The sequence below is a fragment of the Paroedura picta genome, chromosome 5 (genome assembly GCF_049243985.1).
Source record: "Paroedura picta isolate Pp20150507F chromosome 5, Ppicta_v3.0, whole genome shotgun sequence".
In the NCBI taxonomy this organism is placed as follows: Eukaryota; Metazoa; Chordata; class Lepidosauria; order Squamata; family Gekkonidae; genus Paroedura; species Paroedura picta.
Genome location: NC_135373.1, coordinates 100713708 through 100721727, shown reverse-complemented (window position 1 = coordinate 100721727; position 8020 = coordinate 100713708). Strand labels below are relative to the sequence as shown.

The 8020-nt window shown below is 52.5% G+C and overlaps 1 long non-coding RNA gene across 1 annotated transcript; it reads left to right on the top strand.

Annotated features, from left to right (window-relative positions):
• Window positions 1–2019: 2019 nt before the first annotated feature.
• LOC143838329 (uncharacterized) lies at window positions 2020–8020 on the top strand. The gene is made up of 2 exons (XR_013231347.1): window positions 2020–2189; window positions 7763–8020. It is a non-coding gene; the product is annotated as an uncharacterized LOC143838329 (long non-coding RNA).

Below are 8020 nucleotides of genomic sequence, written 5' to 3'. Positions count from 1 at the left end.
ACATGAAGTGGAGCTGAATCGTACTGCTACAGTTATGGGTAGCTGTGGATCCCCATTGCCAATTTGTTCCTGCACTCAAGGAATAGTGAAGCCTCTCCTATTACTCAGCTACCGTGTGGCTAGTACATGCCTAAACGGGAGCTGAGTGAAGCAAGCTTGGCATCCCTGAGTTTGTAAGACTTACAGTTCACATCTCTACCACATCCTTGGGATGGTATTATTTATTTATTTACGTATTTATTTATTTATTTATTTAGTCCTTTTTTTCATTCCCTTCCTTCAGCGAACTCAGAAGGGTGTACATTGAGGGGTCCTCTTAGCCAGGCCTGCCAGGCCCACTTGACCACTAGTGCAGGGGGGGGAGGAGGATGGCCAGATCCAGGGTGGGGAATTCCTGAAGACTTGGGGGGGGGGGTGAAGCCTGGAGAGGACAAGGACTGAAGTGGGTCCAATGCCATAGACTCCATCCTCTAAAGAATCCATTTAATCAAGAGGGACTGATCTGTATCGTCTAGATATGAGTGTAATTTGGGGGGAGGAGCCTCAGGTCCCACCTGGAGGTTGGCATCCCTAGTCAGCTAACAGGCACCAGGGAAAGCTGCCCCAGTCCCTGCACCTGGAAAAAACCCAAGTGCTCACCCACAGAAGGGGGGAAAGCAGCACACCCCTGCCCAGTGGCATACCTAGCCTATTTGGTACCTGGGATGGATAATTTTTTTAACACTCTCCCCTTCTAATTTTTTGCCATCAAGTCAGAACTGACTTATGGGAATCCCATTGGGTTTTCAAGGCAAGAGATGTTTGGTTTGCCATGGCTGCCTTCATGTTATCACAAATTAACGTTTGAGATCTTATGACAGAAGGCTAGGCTGGGGCTATCCAGTTAGGGCCCCTCCTCTACTGGGCAAAATTATTTTAATTAATAATCATGAAATAAAATGAATAGTAATAATGGTCAGAAAATATATTTAGGTGGGTAACCCTGTTGGCCTGAAGCAGCAGAACAAAGTTTGGTCTCAGAGTTGACACTGGACCCAAAATTTGTATTTAGTGGCCAGAAAAGACACACAAATTATTTATTTAATTGTAAAATCTATATAATCATGCTAGTAAAAAATATTCAAATCCATTCACAATAGCCAACGTGGTGTGGTGCTTAGTGCTGGACTAGGATCCGGGAATTCCAGGTCTGAATCTCTGCTCGTGCCCTGGAAGCTTTCTGGGTGCCCTTGGGCCAGCCACATTACTCTCAGCCTAGCCTGACCTGGATAACCCCACGATAGTCTGATCTCATCCGATCTCAGGTGCTAAGCAGGGCCGATGTGGGAGCAGGCAATGGCAACCCCCCTCCGAACATCTCTTACCTTGAAAACCTTAACAGGGTCACCATAAGTCAACTGGGGGGGGGGGGGATCCCATCATACCACTCTTGTTCTAAGCAGGAGCTTGGGAGGGCTTCTGTTCTCCCTCGTGAAGGCCAAGAGCTGTCCATCCTGAACATCCACAAGGCATTTTTGAGAGACAGGAGTCTGCCTTTATATGAACGTTTACTAACTCACTCTAGCCAAAGCATCACAAAACACTAATTGCAAGCTTCACGAAAGTGGATGTCAAGGGACACATTACTCCCCACCCTCCAATGCAGCCTTTCTCAACTTTTTTACTATTGTGAAACCCCTTGAAAAATTCTTCATGGCTTCAGGAAACCTCAGAAGTGACACAATCGTACAGAAAATTATTGGGAAGCATAGCTGTGTACATGCCCACTCGGGGACCCTCCCCTTCCCACCCCCTCCAGGCCAATCATTGGGCATTTTGAGGGGGGGGGGGCTGAGTAGACATGGCCATTCAGGAATCCCTTCCAGGGCTGCCAAGAAATCCCAGGGTTTCACAAATCCATGTTTGAGAAAGTCTGCTCCATTTTTTCCAAAGGACTAAAGTAAAACCAGAGAATCTTGGCAGTAGAACCCGAAGGGGGGTGTCAGGATTGTAGAATCTCTGTCATAAATTAGCCTGAGTTCCTCCATGTCAGTTATATTATTAGATGGGGCCCGGCGCCTGCTAGTCCCGGCCTTGTAGTTTGTAAGCAATAAAATAGAATAGTGATGTTATGTTAACCTTATCTTGTTATGGGCAGAAAGGGCTGTTTGTCACCTCTTTCAAGGATGGGAGTTTGGAATCCTGTTTTGGTTTCACATATGTCTTTTCTCACTCACCTCCCCCCCTTGGGAACTGTCAAGTTTTGGGCGGGAGAAATGTATTGATAAGCTGAGGCAAATCTGGCTTCTAGTCAGATTTGACTTTTCAGTCCATTGCGTGTAGTGCTAATCAATAAAACTATTTTTCTTTTGAATAAGTTTTGTTGTGAGTTTCCTGTGCGCTTGACATCAAGTCAAATCTCACAACTCCTTTCACCTGCAAAATGCAGGGCGAGGGACATACTTTTTCTGATCAGGGAGAGGGCCTGGATTGGGACCTCTCCCAGGCCGAAGGCGCTGGTGCGGGGCCGCACAGCTCGGCCATGATGCGGGCTGTCTCGGGGGCAACCCCGGGGCCCGAGGAATTTTTGGAACGTCACATCACCCAGCGCAGGCGATTGTCAAAGTACGACCGCCCTACTGGGGATGAACGCTGGCCGGAGCACCTGGGACTGCCTAGCTACGCGCTGGAGCCTGTGGGTGAGACACAGGACTTGCAGTACAAGCTGGACAGGGTGACTAACTGGCTGCAGGACCTCTCGGGTCGGCTGGATCCGGAGGAGAGACGCCGAACACAACGCCTGCTTAAGGACGTGCTCGGTGGGGGTGCACACGATACCAGTGCACGGAGAGAGAGCGGTGGGTTTGCACTGCAGGAACACGGCATGGCGGCCGCACAAGCAACGGCAGAGGCGGCTGAGGCGCTGGCCAGAGCCCGGGCTCAGCTAGAAATCGAAGCAGAGGCGGAAGCACGCGCAAGAGCGCAGAGGGAGAGAGAAGACGAAGGCGAGGAACGAGAGGACGAAGGCGGCGCGGGCGGCGACGGTGCTGGCGGAGACGGCGCGGACGGAGGCGAGGACGCAGCAGCGGCGGCGGCGGCACGGGCAGCGGCGGATGTCGCGGGAGCCGAGGCGGCGGCAGCAGCGGCGGCGCGTGAAGCAGCGCGAGCGGCCGCGCGAGCAGCAGCAGCGGCGCAGGCAGCGGAACGAGCGAGAGCGGCGGCTGGGAGAGGGAGAGGCATTGGCCGGGGTGCAAGACCCCCGGCCCCGGCCCCAGCACCGGCGGACTGGGGCCCCGGGCGCCTACCTGCCCACCTCCGTGGGGTGGAAATGCGGAACACCTATAAGTTCAAGGCAAAGTTTTCTGGGGACCCCTCCGATTTCCCCACGTTCCTGGTGCACCTCCAAGCCTACATGATGGACATGGGGTTCACTTTCCAAGACGACGCCGAACGGGTGCGTTTCGTGGGGCAAGCCCTGGAAGGCAAAGCCGCCAAATGGTTTGTGGATTTGTACCGTTACCACCCCCAAGCCACCCGCGACTACAACCATTTCATGAGGGCCCTGCGCCAGATGTACGTGGAACCGTTTGAACGGGAGACTGCGGAGAAGAAACTCCGGGCTCACCGGCAAGGAAAATTGTCAGTGGTTGAGTACGCCAGGGAATTTAAGGAGCTGGCTTCCTCTGTGCCGGACTGGACGGAGCCCCAACGTGTGCTGGCGTTTGTGGGGGGCCTCAATCCCACTCTGGCTGACAAGTGCCTCCTCCTGGAAGACCCACTCACCGTCGAAGGGTGGGTCCAGCTGGCTGGAGAAATGGAAAACCGCTTGGAACGGGCCTCAATGGTGCAAGCCCTGGCCGGGAAAACCATGGCGAAGACTTCCACCCCGGTGAAGACCAAGCCCAGAACCAAATTGGAACCGGCGGAGCGCACTCGGCGCATGGAGAAAGGGCTGTGCTTGGGATGTGGCCAAGCCGGGCACTTCCTCGCACACTGCCCAACGAAAGCGGCTTCGACCCCGAAGGCTGCGAGCAGCGCCCCATCGAAAGCCGCGCCTGCCAAGAAAACCACCACGAAGAAAAGCACCAAATCTCTCCTGGTTCCAGTGACTGCCGTGCCAGCGGTAGACGACTCAGAGGAGGGAAGCGGGCTGGAGGACGAGGATCAAGCTGAGGAGCAGTCGGGAAACGAGGACGGTCTGCTGTAAAGGCGCCCCGCCAGCAGGCCGCCAACAGGGGCAAACGCGTGGTGAGTGATTCCCCCTTGCTACTCCTACCGGCCAACCTCTCTAACCCCAAGTCGGGAAAAACGGTGGGAATCCGATGTATCGTGGACTCGGGGTGCACCCAATCCCTAGTGAGCCCAGCACTGGCCGAGACTTTGGGGGTGGGGAAAGTGGCACTGAAGGAACCCTTGCCAATCACCCAGTTAGATGGGAAATGCGCTCCCGGAGGGGAAGCTACGGCAAAGACTCACCCCATGGACTTGGACATAAAAAAACATTGGGAGCAAATCCAACCTTTGGTGGCCCCTCACTCTGCCTTCCCATGCGTGTTGGGGTTGGATTGGCTGAGGGAACATGATCCCCTTGTGAAGTGGAAGGAAGGGACTGTGGAATTTACCTCCGCCGCCTGCGAGCAGCACACGCGGCAGCAGGGTCCTCCGAGGTCCGGGGTGGTGGCTGCTTTGGGGGTGGGGGTGGACGCGCTCCCTCCTGAATACCGGGACTTTGGTGATGTGTTCGCGGAGGTGGAGTGCAACCAGCTTCCCCCCCACCGCAAAACTGACTGTGCCATCGAATTAAAGAAAGGAGAGCCTCTCCCCAAAGCCAAACTTTATTCCATGAGCCCGCGGGAGATGGCGGAGCTTAGGGAATTTTTGGATAAAAACCTAGCAAGGGGTTTTATTAGACCAGCCACATCTTCCTTGGCAGCCCCGGTCCTTTTCGTAAAAAAGAAGGACGGTTCGCTGCGGTTGTGCACCGACTACCGCGGGTTGAACGCGGTCTCCACCTGCAACGCCTACCCGCTTCCCCTGATAAAAGACTTGTTGGGCCACTTGGGGAAGGCGAGCGTTTTCACGAAACTGGACTTAAGGGAAGCCTACTATCGAGTTCGGATCAAGAAGGGGCATGAATATTTAACGGCTTTTAATACGCCCCTGGGGCAGTTTTAATACACCGTAATGCCGTTCGGCCTCGCCGGCGCTCCGGGCGTGTTCATGAATATGATAAATGAAATTATGCATGATTTATTGTACCAAGGGGTGTTGGTTTACATTGATGATATTCTTGTGTATTCAGAAAATGTTGAGAGTCATACTAAGCTGGTCCGCGAAGTGCTCCGCCGCTTGCGGAAGCACCAATTGTTTGCTAAACTGTCAAAATGTGAGTTCCACCGCGATGCAGTGGAGTTTTTGGGTTTCCGGGTCTCCCAGGCTGGGATCGAAATGGACCCTGGCAAAGTGCGCGATTTGCTGGTGTGGGAGCCTCCCCGCACCAGGAGGCAATTACAAAGTTTCTTAGGATTCGCTAATTTTTACAGGACCTTCATTCCCAACTTTGCCAAGGTTGCGCTGCCCCTCACTGACTTGTTAAAAACCAAAGGGGGGAAGACGGCAAGCCGACCTGGGGCGCCTCTCCTTTGGACTCCTGCCTGTCAGGAGGCGTTTGATAAATTAAAACTGTTATTCACGTCTGAACCTGTGTTGGCCCATGCCGACCCCTCTAAGCAATTTACAGTACAAGTAGATTCCTCGGACGTAGCAATGGGGGCCGTGATCCTCCAAGAAGGGGGGGACGGGAAATTGCACCCCCTGGCCTATTTATCAAAGAAATTTTCAGCTGCGGAGAGAAATTGGGCAATTTGGGAAAAAGAGGCGGCTGCAGTGAAATTGGCCCTTTCCACCTGGCGGCATTGGCTGGAGGGGTCCACGATCCCGTTTGTAGTCTGGACAGATCATAAAAACCTTCAGGCACTCAAGCAGCCCCGCTCGCTTTCCGCCAAGCAAATGAGATGGGCGGAGTTTTTTGCTCGTTTCAACTTCTCCCTAAAGCATCTTCCTGGCAAACTGAATTTTTTGGCTGATGCACTATCGCGCCTGCCTCAGTACAACAGCAAACGAGACCCATTGGTGGATACCGTCTTTACCCCCGCCCAACTGGGGATGGCCGCTGTGACGCGCAGCCACACAAAGACTGATACGCCCATCCCAGGGGGCTGGGTCCAAAAGGAGTTGTCAACTGACCCAGAGTTTTGTTCCCTCCGCCCTGATCTGTCTGAAAAGGGGGGGGCTCTTTTTCAAAGGCGAAAGACTCTTTGTGCCTGCCGCGGCCCGGGGAAAAGTTTTAAAACTTTGCCACGATGCAAAAACCGCTGGACATTTTGGTTTTGTAAAAACTCTGCACCTGGTTAGGAGACAGTACTGGTGGCCATCCTTGCGTAAAGATGTGGAAAAATATGTGCAGGGGTGCCCCATTTGTATTGCCTCAAAACCAATTGGGGGCAAGAGGAAGGGGCTTTTGCAACCACAGCCCACCCCCTCACGTCCATGGACTGATGTGACTATGGACTTTATCACAGACCTGCCCCCCAGCCAAGGGAACACTGTTATCTGGGTAGTAGTGGATGCTTTTTCCAAACAGGCTCATTTCATCCCCTGCACGGGAGTGCCCTCAGCACCAAAACTGGCCTCTCTTTTTATTAAACACGTGGTACGTCTGCACGGGATCCCGACACGTGTCCTGACGGATCGGGGCCCCCAGTTCGTTTCCAAGTTTTGGAGGGAGCTTCTTAAGCTATTAGGTGTGGAGCAAGCCCTCACCTCAGGCTATCACCCAGAGTCAAATGGCCAGACCGAAAGAGTAAACCAAATCCTAGAACAGTACTTACGCTGTTTCATCAATCACCAGCAGGATGATTGGGTTTCTTTATTGCCACTTGCTGAATTCGCCTATAACAATGGGGTCCACTCCTCAACTGGGGTATCGCCCTTCAAGGTGGTGTACGGAACTGATTTGGTGTCAGCCCCCACCTGGGGACTTAGCTCCGCGGAGGTTCCTGACATAAACAAATGGGCAGCCTCCATCAGTATGGGCTGGCCAGAGATCGTTGCTAGTCTCAAGGAAGCCAAACATGCCTATAAGGCTCAAGCTGATAAGAAGAGAGTACCTGCACCTGATTGGAAAGTGGGTGATTTAGCCTACCTGTCTACTAAAAACTTAAGGTGCCAGCAGAAATCCAAGAAACTTGGTCCAAAGTATGTGGGACCATTTAAAGTGGTGAAACTGATAAATGCTGTGACTGTGGAGCTAGCTCTGCCAAAAACTTACAGGAATGTGCATCCGGTTTTTCATTCCAGCCTGCTGCGAAGAGCTCCAGCCCCGGACGAGTGGCACCCTCCTCCATCTATGCCTGTTCCAATTTACATCGATAAGGACACCCACTATGAAGTCAACCAAATCTTAGACTCTCGATTGCATAAGGGTCGTCTTCAATATTTGGTCGATTGGAAGGATTTCCCCTCTGGGGATAAAGAGTGGGTTGAGGCTGGGAACGTGAAGGCACCCCGCCTTCTCCGGGCTTTCCATCGAGCATTTCCTGATTGTCCTCGCCCGGTTGATGCCGGCTAGGTGGGGGAGTGAAGTTAGTTTTAATGTGGAGGGATGTCAGGATTGTAGAATCTCTGTCATAAATTAGCCTGAGTTCCTCCATGTCAGTTATATTATTAGATGGGGCCCGGCGCCTGCTAGTCCCGGCCTTGTAGTTTGTAAGCAATAAAATAGAATAGTGATGTTATGTTAACCTTATCTTGTTATGGGCAGAAAGGGCTGTTTGTCACCTCTTTCAAGGATGGGAGTTTGGAATCCTGTTTTGGTTTCACATATGTCTTTTCTCACTCACCTCCCCCCCTTGGGAACTGTCAAGTTTTGGGCGGGAGAAATGTATTGATAAGCTGAGGCAAATCTGGCTTCTAGTCAGATTTGACTTTTCAGTCCATTGCGTGTAGTGCTAATCAATAAAACTATTTTTCTTTTGAATAA